The sequence below is a fragment of the Moschus berezovskii genome, chromosome 22, assembly GCF_049115385.1.
Source record: "Moschus berezovskii isolate FMDL1 chromosome 22, NW_MosBer_1.0, whole genome shotgun sequence".
Taxonomy (NCBI): domain Eukaryota; kingdom Metazoa; phylum Chordata; class Mammalia; order Artiodactyla; family Moschidae; genus Moschus; species Moschus berezovskii.
Genome location: NC_142481.1, coordinates 51,901,049 through 51,915,641, shown reverse-complemented (window position 1 = coordinate 51,915,641; position 14,593 = coordinate 51,901,049). Strand labels below are relative to the sequence as shown.

Here is a 14,593-nt window from a genome sequence, read left to right as displayed (position 1 = left end):
CGCAGCCACTGTCTCTACATCGCATGGGGAGACAGGGAACTTGGAGAGACGCCCTGGTCGTGTCCTGTGGGTACTGAATGGCAGAACCAGGACAGGTGACGTCTGAGTCCTGGTGGGATGAGAAACCAGCACTATCCATTCTGCAGCGGCCACAGGAGGGAGGGACGGGGTTTTGGAATGAAGTCTTGATCGCCCGACACCCCTGCATCACCCCATCTCCCCAGGCAGCTCTCCCAACCAAGCACCTGTCCTCAACTTCCCACGCAGGGGGCAGCATTCCCAACCCTGCCCTGATCAGTCACGTAAACCCCTGTCTTTAGAAGCTGGAAAAACAGAGGGTGGGAGAAAGCCATGAACACAGTGTGGGTAGGGTATTTGCTCTATCAGGACAGGCACCTCTGAAGGCCTGCAGTCCTTAGGAAGCTGTTCTCTGCCTTCTCTCCAGCAGTTACTAGCGAGTGGCCCCAGGGCTGCGAGCCTCTGGACGGTGGAGTCTGGCTGCTCCCTTCCTTCCGTCCCCATGCTGCCCAGGGCCCGCCATGGAGTGAGGCGTGATGACGGCTGCCACGTGAGGGCATCTCCTGTGAGCTGTTCGGGGAGTCCAGCGTCCGTGCTCTGGGGTCGGGGTGATCACCGCCTCCCTCTGACGCCTGGAGGAACTCGCCACGGCGGTGACCCCAGCAAGGGCTGGACCCCGGAACAGAAGGCTTTCCGGGTCTTAAAACACACAAAGACGGTGAATGAGCTGGTGCAAAGGGCGAGTTCCATGGCATGTGAATGATGTCTCTACTTTAAAACGCAGTAAAAAGAGAGCGTGGTGCCCCCACCCCCGCCAAAGGGGGCCTGCTGCCCCAGAGGAGCGGAGACACCGGTCTCTTTGCCACGGTCGTGAATGTCGGCAGAAAGAGTTGAATACATATCCGAGGGCTGTGCAGGGGAGAGGGGAGGGAGCAGAGACAGAAGGGAAGAGGGAGGGAAGAAGGAAATTACGGGAATGGGTTCGAGCCCCTGGTTAGCCACGCAGTCCCCGTGGGGCCCTCGCACCTCACTTCTCTCTGGAGTTCTCATTTCAGAACTCCGCTTCCCTCCTGGTGGGGACTCTCAGCTCTGCCTCCAAAGTCTGTGGGCAGTGACTCCCACCCCCGTGGGTTTGGAGATGGGATGTGTCTCTGGGGGAGTGGGATGAGCCCCAGCCATCCCATTTGAAGTCACAGGCCGCTGCAGGCCTGCCACGTGAAACCACAGGAGCTACTGGTGCTGTGGCCGGCAGGTAGAAACCGGAACGCGGACACTGCCGCCCATGAAACCCTCTTGCCCCGTATTCAGAGAAGCCAAGCCTGCTTCCCATCTGGGCAGATGAAAACCAGAAAGTCGTCCTCCAGTGTGGGGCGTGGGGCGTGGATGGGGGGCGCTGTGCCAGCTCTGCCCCGGCCCTGGGAGCTGGAGGAGGTGTCGGGGAGCTGGCCAGGCTGGAGAGAAGCCCTGTGAGCATCAGCTCAGCTCCCGTCCGTGACGTCACAGGGCAGCGTGGAATAGGCCGTGCTGGGCGGGATACTGAGCGGGGACTGGCGAACACCACAAGCCAGGTGTCTCCCCCAGAGCTGATCCTTGAACTCAGGCATCAGTGACATCGACGTTGATAGGCCTCACCTCGTGGGCCCATGGGCTCCACCTAACTTGACCTCTCCTTTGGCTGCTTATAGTTTCTACTGCCTGTTGGAAAGTTCCACCTGTGTGTTCTTCTGTTTGCAAGAATGAAAAGCCCCCAGGTGGGGACTTCCCTGGCAGTCCAGTGGTTAAGGCTCCATGCTCCCAATGCAGGGGGCACCTGTTCAACCCCTAGTTGGGCAACTAAGATCTTGCAGGCTTCACAGTGCAGTCAAAATAAATGAAAAAGAATACTGGAGTGGGTAGCCATTCCCTTCTCCAGAGGATCTTCCTGACCTGGGGATCGAACCTGCATTTCCCGCATTGCAAGCAGATTCTTTACCGTCTAAGCCACCTGGGAAGCCCCCACTCATGGGTGATTAGGCCCATTTCACACTACCACTTGCCCAAGCTCACACAGCTAGGATACGACTTGAATCAGACTTGACCCCCCCTGTAGGCTTGACTCCAAAGCTTGGAGTCTCACCCTGACCGACCTTTTTTTTTCATTATGAAAACCGTCACCTTTCATCCCCAAGGTGAAGTCAGCATCCCCCGCCCTCTGGTTTTTTTCTTTTCTTCTGTTCTTAGCGATGCCAACTCATTTCCCCATTACCCGGAGTCCTTGCCGACTTCTCCCTGGCTCCCCAAACTGATGGCTACCTTGTGCTTCCCACCCATTCTTCCACATTCAGTGTATCCATTCAGACCCTGTCCCTCCCCTGGCTCTGTCTTCTGCGAACTCCACAACAGCCCACACGGCTCCTTGCGATCTCAGGAGCGCGGCTTTGAGTCGTCTGCTCAGAGCCCTCAGCGCGTGTCGCCATAGGAATAGCGTTCTAGGTAAGGGGGTAGGTCAGCGTGTAAGGAGACAAGCAAAAGAGAAACGCAATCCCCTGGAGTCTGTTTTCCTCTTTGTAGCTATCACCTTTCAACTTCCTCCTCTCTGCAGTTACATTCAGGCTCCCTTTAACAAAACCGCTTAGCAAAGGCGACATCTCCAAAAGCTGAGGGGGTAGAACCACCCACCGTATATCCCTGCTTCCCCAGAACACCCTCTCACTTAGAGACTCCGCCAGGCTTCTGTCGGCTCACCGGTCTCGAGGGCCTACACATGGGGGCTTTGCAGTACACTCCTGGCCAACCCTCATGAGACCTGGAGGATAAAGTCTTCGGCACAAACTAAGTAACCAAATGAGTGTTTTAAGGAAAGCCTTTATCTCCAGTTTAGAGAAAGCGTTCTGACCGTGGGATGTGAGATTGTGAGATCTTACCTGTCTAAACAAACAAGTAAACACATTTAGTTTTGGTTGGGACCTTGAACCACAAGCTGCCAAGAAGGCAAAATATGCAAAGCGCACATCTCCACCCTGTTAAAAATACCTCTGGGTGCTGGGCCTGGCTTCCTTTGTTGGCCAGACCGAGGACCTCATCTCAGGTGGGGTGGCTTGGCTGTATTTGCATAAACTATTTACTTCAGAGTTCTAAGAAGTGTGGTAGGCATCTAGAGAGGTAGCTCTTCATGGCCAGACCCAGACCTGGCAGAAGCCGTGGGACCTCAGTTAAGTCTCCCGAGTTTTCTAATTCGGTTTCCATGTCTCTCAGATAAGAATTAATAGTGACAGCTACCTTCAGGGAACCTTTGCTATATCCCAGGATCCTGCTAAGCCTGCTCTGTGCACTGATCTGATTTCGTGCTCACAGTTCAGTGACTTCTGCTAATGGCTGTGCGTCAGTCACTCAGTCGTGCCTGACCCTTTTGTGACCACATGGACTGTAGCCCAGCAGGCTCCTCTGTCCATGGGACTCTCCAGGCTAGAATACTGGAGTGGGTAGCCATTCCCTTCTCCAGAGGATCTTCCTGACCTGGGGATCGAACTTGTATCTCCCGCATTGCGGGCAGATTCTTTACCGTCTGAGCCACCAGGGAAGCACCGGCTCACGGGTGATTAGGCCGACTCGTCTAAGCTCACACAGTTAGGATTCGACCTGAATCAGACTTGATTGCAGGTTTGACTCCAAAGCTTGGATTCTCACCCCGACCCACTTTTTTTTTTTTAATGAAAACTGTCAGGTGTTTGGAGAAGTTGACATCTGGTGATCACCTGAATACCCACCGCCTGGTTTCAGCACTTTCGCATTTGGCACAGGTATGCTTTCTCTCTTTCTGTGACAAGTGTACCCCATTTCAGAGGAATGCCTTTTAATTCCTGCTGTGTTGAGATATAATTAATGTACAAAGAACCGTGTATATTTAAGGTACACCATGTGGTAAGTGTTGACATATATATACACTCATAAAACCACTGCCGCCCCCAAGACAGTGAACAGACTCATCAGCCCAGGGTTTACCCAGGCCCTTCTGCTGTCCCTCCCACCTGTTCTTCCCTGACACAGCCCACCCTGGCCCCGTGGCACCTACTTCCTGCTGCTAGAGATGAGTTTGCATTTTCTAACATTTTATCTAAATGGAATGATGTAGTTTGAATGGCTTTTAGGGGGAGGCTGGCTTCTCCCACACAGTATCATTATTTTAAGGTTCAGCAACGTTGCAGCAGGTATCAAGGATTCATTCTGTAACTTGCGGAGGAGCATGGCAATGTATAGATACACCACTCACTCTTTTTCTACCCCCATGTGGGCGCTGGTTCCAGTTTCTGGAGATGACAAGGTTTCTGGGAACGCTTGTGTACGAGTTATTTACAGGAAGAGACACTGCGGTAGGCAGGATGAACCCCCTCCCCAAAACGTTCATCCCATCTTCCCTGTTATTGGTAAATATGTTACATTATGGCTCCCCAGGTGGCTCAGTGGTAAAGAATCTGCCTGTAACGCAGGAGGCGCGGGTTTGACCTGGGTCGGGAAGATTCCTCTGGAGAAGGAGAGGGCAACCAATTCCAGTATTCTTGCCTGGGAAATCCCATGGATAGAGAGGAGCCTGGTGGGCTACAGTCCATGTGGCTGCAAAGAGTTGGACATGACTTAGCAATTGAACAACAACAAATGCGGCAAAAGGGATTTTTTAGGGTTCAGGACCTCCAGCTAGTGAGATGATGCTGGCTTATCTGGGTGGGCCCGACCCCCTGGCAACCGCTGATCTTTTTACAGTCTTCCCAGTGTAACCTTTGCCAGAATGTCACAGTTGGAGTCACACAGTAGGCAGCCTTAAGAATCAGTGTATCGAAATGCACGAGAGCACTGAGCTCAGACTTAAGGGCCGTGCTGAACCCAGCGAACGGCAGGGAGAATCAGAACAATACAAGGAGGGCCTTCTGGCTTCCCCAAACTCCACGGAAGTCTAGATCCGCATCCTCGGGTCGCTGCTCCTACTTCTCTTTTCTCAGGGTCTGCGCTCCCTCCCTGGAACAGCCGGGCTGAGCTCTCTCTCCAGGGAGCGTTTGGAGGGAGCATGGCCACCCACCGTCATGACTAAAGATCAAAAAAAGCAAAACAGAACAAGACCTCAGGTCCCCGGACCATTTCCCCCTTCAGAGGTGGAGAGCAGCACATCAAAACCAGAAGATGAGCCAGAAGGCTGCTGGTGGGCTCTAGAAAACTCCAACCACAAGGATGAGGAAGAGTGAACTGAGTTATATAAGAAGTTGGTTTAAATGTGCTTGGGTTTGGGGTGTGGGCTCTGCTGGGCCAGTGGTTGCGAAACGTCCTTTTCTCAGAGAACACCTGGGCCGCTCCCCTTCTGCCCTAGGCCACAAATACTCTCCAGCACCTATTTCTCTTTAGTTTTAGTTTTTAAATCGAAGTGCAATTAGTTTACTGGAGAAGGCAATGGCACCCCACTCCAGTACTTCTGCCTGGAAAATCCCATGGATGGAGGAGCCTGATGGGCTGCAGTCCATGGGGTCGCTAAGAGTTGGACACGACTGAGCGACTTCACTTTCACTTTTCACTTTCACACATTGGAGAAGGAAATGGCAACCCACTCCAGTGTTCTTGCCTGGAGAATCCCAGGGACGGGGGAGCCTGGTGGGCTTCTGTCTATGGGGTCACACAGAGTCGGACACGACTGAAGTGACTTAGCAGCAGTAGCAGCAGTTAGTTTACAATGTCGTGCCAATCTCTGCTGTACGGCAAAGTGACTCAGTCATATGCACATATATATTCTTTTTTTTTTAATATTACTTTTCCATTCTGGGTTGTCCCAGGATATAGTATACGGTTCCTTGTGCTCTACAGTAGGACCTTACTGTGCATCTATTCCATCTGTGATAGCATCGACCAACCTCAAACTCCCAGTCCATCCCTCCTCCCCGCTCCTCCATCCCTTGACACCACAAGTCCGCTCTCTATTTTTCTATCCAGTATCTATTTCTGAACATACTTCTGAGATTTTAAATGCGATGCCAGGGCTTCAAAGGGCTTCCTTAGGAAACTGCCTGTGGGACCCTGGCTCTCGGGTGACAAGAGGCTGCAGAGGTGATGGAAAGGGAAACCCACCCACCCGGGGAATTCAGGTCCTCCAAGAAGGGATGAAGTTTACAACCAGAGGCTTACAGAGGCCAGTCATGTCCAACTCTGTGACCCCATAGACTGTAGCCCCCAAGGCTCCTCTGTCCATGGGATTCTCCAGGTGAGAATACTGGAGTGGGTTGCGATTCCCATCTCCAGGGGATCTTCCCCACCCAGGGATTGAATCCGGGTCTCCTGCGTTGCAGGCGGGTTCTTTACCGCTGAACCAGCGGAGAAGCCCTTACAGAGGCCACGAGTCTGTGATATGCTGAGATGCTGGTTGCTCCAGCGTGCTTCCCTCTAGCCAGGATCTCCCCTGGTGGGAAGCTAGGTCTATTCCCCCAATGCTTGGTTACTGTATGAAGTCCCTGACCAAGTGCTGTCATCACTGAAGGTCCCTCGGGCCCTCTGAGTTGGCTCAGGTGGCCCATCACATCACCTCGACTGAGCAAATGGAAACGAACCCCACTCATCTGATGGCAGGAGAGATGTGGGGGCGTCTCCCCTCGGAGCTGTGGGGTCAGATTCTTCCAGGGCCCCTCTGTTTCCCGTTCTAAGTTGGAGTCCTTAGAAGCTGCAGGAAGCTTTCCAGGTCCCTTGGAACTGGGAGGTGATGAATGGGTTCCTTCAACAAGCATCTGTGGAGGGAGCTGTGGATTGCCAGGCCCCTAGGATGGGGATGGAGCAGGAGGTGAAATAGACAGAGCCTCCCTACCAGAGTCTCCACTCTAGCGGCAGGGACAGACCCCCACCAAACCCTTGATGGGCGTGGAACCAAGCAGTGGGCAGGGGGCTGAGCATACTTCTTAGGGTCTCTCAGGACCAGAGAGGGTTTCTGGTGTGGCATGGCCCCATGGAAGTTTCTTCCCTGTGGATCAGCTCCCCTCAGGGTTTCCTGATGACAAACTCTGGTTTCTGGGGTCTCACCTGTGCCCTGTGGGGCCCCGGGCACTGTGCTGAGCAAGATGCAAAGAGCCCCAAGGCCCACCCTCCTGGAGAGTGCAGCTGGGAGGTAAGTGTGGACGATGGTGAAATCACCCCCATAAAGGGGTTGGATCTGAGGATGGGTGTGGACCCTGCAGGTCCAGTCTGGGGGTTCAGCCCCTGGGGTGCTGAACCAGGGTCGGCTCTCTGCTGCTCCTTTCCCACGGTCTGGGGTGGGACAGAGTAGCCGGGAGCCACCTGGATGGGATCGTGTACAGTTGGGGGGAGGCACCTGGCTGTGGCCAGGACACCTGGCTTTGAGTCGCCTTTGCCACTCCACAGCTGCATGGCCTGGGCTGGTCCCTTCACCCTCTGAGTCTCAGTTTCCTCATCTGTAAAGTGGGGACAGTCCTTCTTGCCAGGTGGGTGTGCAGAGTGGAAGGCGCGAGCCACCGGAGACAGAAGACTGTGAATCGAGATGGGCTTGAGTGTGAAACACTCAGCAGAGTTCACAGATTTGGGACCAAAAACAAGCGGAATGTCTCTCACCGGCAATGCTTCAATACTGGATTTGCGTGTGAAAGTGATAGTGTCTTGCTTTTATTTGGGTTAAATAAAATATTTGATTAAAATTAATTTCTCTCATCTCTTTTTTACTTCTGCCAATGCGACTCAGGAAAATTCTAAGTGACGTTGGCTCACGTTACATTTCTATCAGGCAGCCTGGCCCAGAGCATGGCAGCTTTAGAATTCTAGCCACTGACCTCCCTAGAGGGTCTGATTTAACTCTCCTGGGGCGTGGACCAGGTAGGTGATGTTTTCAAAGCTCTGGGGGGTATGTGATTGTTATGTCATCAAAGTTTGGGACACTTGGAAGTTGTCGGCAAATTCCCATAGTGGGCGTCCCTAAACCCCAAGGACAAGCACGAGTGCCCAAGATCCTGTGTGCGCATGGGCAGGGAAAGACGCTCTGGGGGCACCTGCTCGGTGCTCCTGTCTCGGCTCTTCGCACCCAGTACCCTGTGTAACTGCTCCGGTTACCCGCTAAGGTAGGGACTGAGCTACCCCCATCTTACTGATGAGGAAACTGAGAGGGGAAGTTACTTCCCACAGTCACATGCCTAAGAAGCAGCAGACAAGGATTTGAACCCGTGCTTTCTCCACCACACACCCTCGTGGGGAATACTGTGAGTCCCGGCTCAGGGAAGCAACCAGAGCTTATGAGCTCATGCACCTCAGAACCTGGGCAGGGCGAGGAAAGTAATAAGGTGGCCAGCACGTGGGCTGGTATGTTGCAAGTACCAGCAAGGGTGTGACTGATACCACTAACCTAAAGCACCACCATCACTATCCTCAGCAGGATCACAGAGCCGTGATCAGCGTCCCTGGCTTTCTGCCTTTCCAGGGCAGCTGTGTACATTCTCAGATGGAGTTTCCAGGGGCCGGTGGGGCAGGGTTGATGCAGGAGGAAAAGTAATGAGATTCTTAGGAATGCTGATATTTAGAGGGTGGGTGGGGTGAAGTCATCTTTTGGAGTCCAGTTCCTAGCCCCGATGATGATTAGATCAGTAGGGAGCACCACGGGGGCTCTGACTGTATTCCCGATTGCCCTTCACTTCTGCTCAGGGGAGATCTGATGACAGTTTTGCAATAAGATACTTGTTCTTTTGAGAGAACCTCAGTCCTGGCATCTTCAGAAATGGCTCCAGGGCCGTGGACTTGCTGCGTGTTGTTCTCAGAAATGAGCAGAGTTGCTCCCTGAATTCTAGCACTTTCTACTTCATCCACGGGAAAGGCAGCTATTGCAAAACTCTGAGACTCCTTCTGAGGAGTGCATCATTGAGCTGATGAGGAAACTGTCACTGTGACGGGTTCAGCCTGGAGGAGCGGTGGCAAATGACCATAAAGTGAGAAGCCAGAAGATCAGGCTTCCAACCCTGACTTTGCTGTTTCCAACCATGCATCCTAGCTTCCCTGGTGGCTCAGACAGAAAAGAATCTGCCTGCAATGCAGGAAACCTGGGTTCAATCCCTGGGCTGGGAAGATGCCCTGGAGAAGAGAATGGCTACCCACTCCAGTATTCTTGCCTGGAGAATCCCATGGACAGAGGAGCCTGGTGGGATACAGTCCATGGGGTAATAAAGAGTTGGACAAGACTGAGCGACTAACACACGCACATACACACCATTCATCCTTGGGCAAAGCTCTCTTTGAGCCCCAGTTTCCTCACTGAAGATGAAAATAACAATATATTGATCTAGATCTGACAGGGTTCTTGTGAGGACAAACAGGGGAAAAAACTTCTGAACTTAAAGCTCCAGTGTTAATTAACTATCCCCATTAAAAAACCTGTATGTATTATTCAAGCTGCTGTTCAGTACAACTCACTTGTGCTGAAAATGTTCTGCGTTTGTGCTGCAGTCACGAGCAACCATGGTCTCAGGAGGGCAGCCAAACCTCTCCCTGCAGGGGCCCAAGGTGGCTGCCACAGCTCCAGCCCTCACATCCAAGCACAACAACTTCCTATCACATTCTGTGACTGGAAAGCCCGTGATTCATGGAGCTGTGTGGAAAAGCACATGCAATCATGTCACAACCTTCCAAAAACAACCTGTGAATGTCTATATGACAACATGCCTTCCGTTTCCTAACTTTCTGCAGACATTAAAGATGCCTTGTAAAACATCGAGGCTGGGTTTGGAGACTCAGGACATTTGGGTCTGACAGCCCTGCTCTGCAGAGGAGGAAGCTGATGCTCAGAGATGAAGGACGCTGCTGAGGCCATCCATGAATTCACCTGTGACAGCCTTAGATGTGAGGGTCCAGATGGATGGCATGAGATCAACTCAGGCTTCCTGCCTCCTGTGTTAACAAAAATGCTCCCTCCTCTGAACCTCTTGACTGGTATGACCTGAGGCTCTTCCCTAAACAGTAACCACAGTGGATCCACCAGGAGAAAAACACAGGAAACTGCTCCTTGGGGGCTCAGGGCGCGGAAAGGCTGTGTCTCTGGGGTGTGGGCTCCCTCTAGTGGATAATCTGAGAATTGCATGATATCCCCTCAAGGTCCTCAGCAATTTCCCAGGCGAGCCTAGGAAACAACTGAAGAGCTTGCCAAGATGCAGATTCCGGGGCCTTGTCCTCAGGGGTTTGGATTCAGAAGCTCTGGGGAGGGCCTAGAAATATGCATTCTAACTAGCATGCAGGTTGACGTTGATCACACTGGGAACCACAGATCCCTGGTCATTTGAGGTCAGGGAGAACACCAGGATGCCTGTGGAGTCTGACAACTTGGGTTGCTAGCCTTGCTGTGTGGCCTTGGGTGAGGCACGTGCCCTCTCTGGGCCTCTGTGCTCTCACTGCATAAGAGTAGCAGGTTGGATCAGAGAGGGAGGAACAAGATTTGAAGCCACCAGTTACTTATTAACTGTGGACTCTGTCCATCTGGCCCTCCATCTCTTTGCCGTGAAATGAGTACAACAAACTTCTTCCTGGACTCGGAGGGCAGGCATGCTCCTGGACTCTCACACGCATACGGGTCACTGAGGATCCTGATAAGATGAGAGTCCTAATGGAGTTGGTCTGGGCTGGGGCCTGAGACATTGTACTTCTAATCGGCTCTCAGGGGAGGCCAGTGCAGAGGCCAGAGGGGTTAAAAGATCAAAGAAGACAGTACAGGAAAAGGGTGTTCTGTGAATATTAAGGTTTTATCATTGGGGAATTGTCTTCCTTGGCTGAAGAGCTTGGGAAATGCTCATGGAGGCTCTGAGTGCAGACTGGCACTCTAAATTAGCACATAAATTAAGCACAGCGAATTAGCATATTAAGCTTGCATGCTAATTAGCATACTGGGTGTCCCTGGTGGCTCACGTAGTAAAGAATCCACCTATAGCGCAGGAGACCATGGGTTTGATCCCTCGGTAGGGAAGATCCCCTGGAGAAGGAAATGGCAACCTACTCCAGTATTCTTGCCTGGAGAATCCCATGGACAGAGTAGCCTGGTGGGCTACAGTCCACGGGGTCACAAAGAGTCGGACACGACTGAGTTGACACCACACCACTCGCATCAGTGTATTAAATAAGCGTATTAGAAACAACACCTCCTGGAGGCAGCTCCAAGCTGCTGCCTGACCAGCTCCTTCTATGCACCTGACCTCCCTGTGCTGGGAACATCCTTCCCAGCTCCTCCTTCCCACCCTGTAGGTCTCAGCTTCCTCCTCCAAGCCTCTGTCTCCCGTGAACGGATGTGGCCACACTCTCAGTGCCCCGAATGTCCCCATCACTGTGCTGGGTCTGCCTTGTGTAAGAACAGAGACTGGCTGTGTCAGAATTCACGCCGTGTTCCGGGGCCGGGCTTCTGAGGCTGAAACACAACATGTGGGTCAGTGAAGGAACGAGTGGATGCGGGGGAGACAGGCCTCGTGGATGGAGGGGACAGGCTGCGTGGCCTCAGACCCCTGCAGGCAGGCGATTCTTGACCTGTGCAGTCGGATGCGGTGCAGAAAGACCCGGGATGAAACTAGAGGCGAGGACGCACACACACACACACATGCACATGTGGTGAACACGTGCGGATTCGCTGTAGAACTTAACGTGTCAGTCAGGGGACCTGAAAACCACGCAGCTCTGGAAAGGTTACTTGGCTACCTAATCTTTGAAAAAATACAATTTTCAGATTAGCAGACTCTGAAAAGACAAACACTCCCTGTTAAGGCTGAGCCCAGAAAGAAAGAAACCTGGGAGAGACCCGGGAGTGCGTCTCAGCTCCCAGGCCCCACCAGACGGGCCAGCGAACCAGGCTCCAGAGGCAGAGGGCGAGGCTTTGAGTCCTAGCTTTCCCACTGGCCAGCTGTGTGCTGTCAGGGGGGTTATTCCACCTCTCTGGGCTCCCCACCCCTACCACAGGGACGGAGAGAAGAGTCTCTGTCCTGAGGGGGCATGCGGGCCACGAGAGGTGATCCAGGCAGAGCTCTCACGGGGTCCTGGCGCTCACTCAGGGTCCAGCAAACGCAAGTCATGATTGTATTCCTTGTTATTGCTCAGTGAAAAGCCTGCCTTGACTTCAAGGATGGTTTCATTGGACAAGACTCAACATGGAAACCGAACGGGTGCCTCTGGCACAGTAGAAAGGATGGCAGGACAGGAGAGCTAGCTCCAGGCAGGGGGCCAGCGCCTCTGCTCCCGGGACCCTGAGAGTGGCTTTCTCTTTGGCCTCAGGATCCCCACCCACAACACGAAGGGGGCGGAAAATGGCCACAAAGCAAAGGGCAGGCAATGCCAAGTGCTGGCAAGGATGGGGAACGGCCGAATCTCACACCAGGTGGTGGGAGTGCCATTTGCGACCAGCGTTTGAGAATCCTGTTGGCCATGGCTACTGCAGCCATCTCCCCCGTGACCCAGCACCTCCCATCCTGGGTGGATGCTCAAGGGATGCGTAAACAGAGGTTCACCCAAAGACTCAGACAGGCCAGCTCACAGCAACGCTGCTCCCTTCAGACAGGGCTGGGGACTGCCCTGGTTCCTGTGACAGTGTAAGCCCTGGCTGCGTGTGCCAGGCTGGCTGCGTGTGCCAGGCTGGGCTGCCGGCGACTTCCGGTGATGCAGTGTTCAAGACACGGCCCCGACTCCAAAGAGCAGACACCGGGTGATTCTAAGTATTAAGATGTCAAGTGCAGCAGCAGGCGGAGCAAAGGTCTGCTGTTAGAAGTCAGGAGAGTGGTCACCTTTCGGGGTGCAGGGGAAGGGAGCAGGAGATGTGAAGGGCGCTTTTCCTGCTTTGTGTTCACTCCACTAATACGCTTACACCGAAACAAGGAAGGTCTGATGACAGGGTTCTAGGGCCATGCTGGCTCTGCTGTCCCAGGCTTTCTCATCCCAGCCCTGCTTCCTTCTTTCAGCCCCCTGGGGAAAGGTCCCGGTGGGAGGGAGGGGACTCCTCGCTTGGGGTTTGGCAGCGCCTTCCGAGGTCACGCCAAGAGGCGGCTGTGGATGGAGAGATGAGTAAGGGCTGAATTTCCCTGCAGGGAAGACACGGGTCTGACTGTGGTCTGTGCAGGGGTTTCCTTGGCGACCAGCTGTTGTCAGAAAAACAGAACAACGTGAGGACACGGCAGGGTCAGGTGAGGAAAGACCCTCTGGGGAACTCACGCACACAGAAGAAACAGAGGAGGCAGTCAGAGCTGGTGCTGGCCAAGTGGCCCCCAGAAGTCTACCTGCCTCCCTGCCCACCCTTGGAATTTTGGCGTTAATCAAATGTTTGCAATTCAAATACCCTTTTCTCATTGACAGATGTTAGATATTACAGTCCTCGTGCTGGGCTTCCCACAAAGCGATCATGGGGGCTGTGTTGACATAGAAGTCACTGCCCTCAGCTTCCCCCAGCTTCTCCCAGTTTGGAGGTCAAATATGACCACGTGGCGCTTCAAAAAAGTAATTGCTCATGTTCAACTTGTCCTTATTTGCTCCAAGCCTGGTGGATCACCTCTTACAGACCCTGCATCCCTGGTGACTTTTGGAATGCTCCTGGCTCAAGGTGTGGGTCAGGTTGCCTGTGGACAGCAGGTGGACAGGTTTGATGCCCTGCTCATCAGAGCTGCTGCTCCAGCGGTGGCCACAGGGTGTCGCTGTTGAACACCAGGCTCGCACAGCCTGAGGGACTCATTGCCTTCCATGGAGGTGGGACCCTTGGACGCCCTGGGACTGCAACTCTTGCAGTCCACACTCCTGGGCTCAGCTTTGGTTTTCCCAGGTGCAGCACCAGGGGTGACTGGGTCTAGAGGTGCTTCTAGCCTGGCCAAAGAGGGGATGCAACCACCCCTACGACATAAAGCCAAGAGGACCAGACTCCTGAAACACACAGACACATTGTGGATGTCTTGGAATTGTGAAGCAGACACTTATGCTAAGGTATTTTAGGGATGACGGTGCTCCAGCTAAAGATTCCTGCAAAGACCGCCCCCCGCCCCCCAGGGAAAACAAGGATGGAATCTCCAAGGGTTAGTAGAAAAACTGGGCTTTTGAGTAATCATTTCTGTATTCAAATCCTGGTTCTGCTACATTCTCCTGTGGGCTCTGGGTAAGCTGTTTCACTCTGAACCTCATGAGATGGATACTGGACTAGTTCTTACCAGTAGGGCTAGAGCAAGGTTGGAGAAAGTGATGCACACAGAGAGCCCCAAAAACACTTCTCCTCCAGGCGCTCGGCCCTGAACACCCTTCCCTAAGGACTAGTTAGTTCCAGGCTCACCCTGGTTTCCCTGACCAGCCTGGAATCAGCCATTTCTCCAAGGAGCTCAGGGTCTGGTACTTGTGGTGGTAAAACCTCCCCAGATGATTGTGACGGGGAGCTGGTGTCAAGAGCCGCTGGCCTGGCCTGGCGGGGTCGGGGAGGGGGCTGTTCACATTCCTTCCCTTATCGTGACAACTATGTCTAGTGAACATTTACTGTGTCCTAGTGGTTCACATATCATCTTATTTGACCCTCACAAAAACCCACCGGATAAATTGTTAACCAGTTTTGCATAGGAAGACCCGAAGGCTCCCAGAATTAGATACT

General features: G+C 53.2%; 1 long non-coding RNA gene across 1 annotated transcript; it reads left to right on the top strand.

Annotated features, from left to right (window-relative positions):
* Positions 1–3,068: 3,068 nt before the first annotated feature.
* Positions 3,069–7,641, top strand: LOC148774429 (uncharacterized). Its single transcript, XR_016035807.1, has 4 exons — positions 3,069–3,085; positions 3,722–3,797; positions 6,994–7,126; positions 7,381–7,641. It is a non-coding gene; the product is annotated as an uncharacterized LOC148774429 (long non-coding RNA).
* The last annotated feature ends 6,952 nt before the right edge of the window (positions 7,642–14,593 follow it).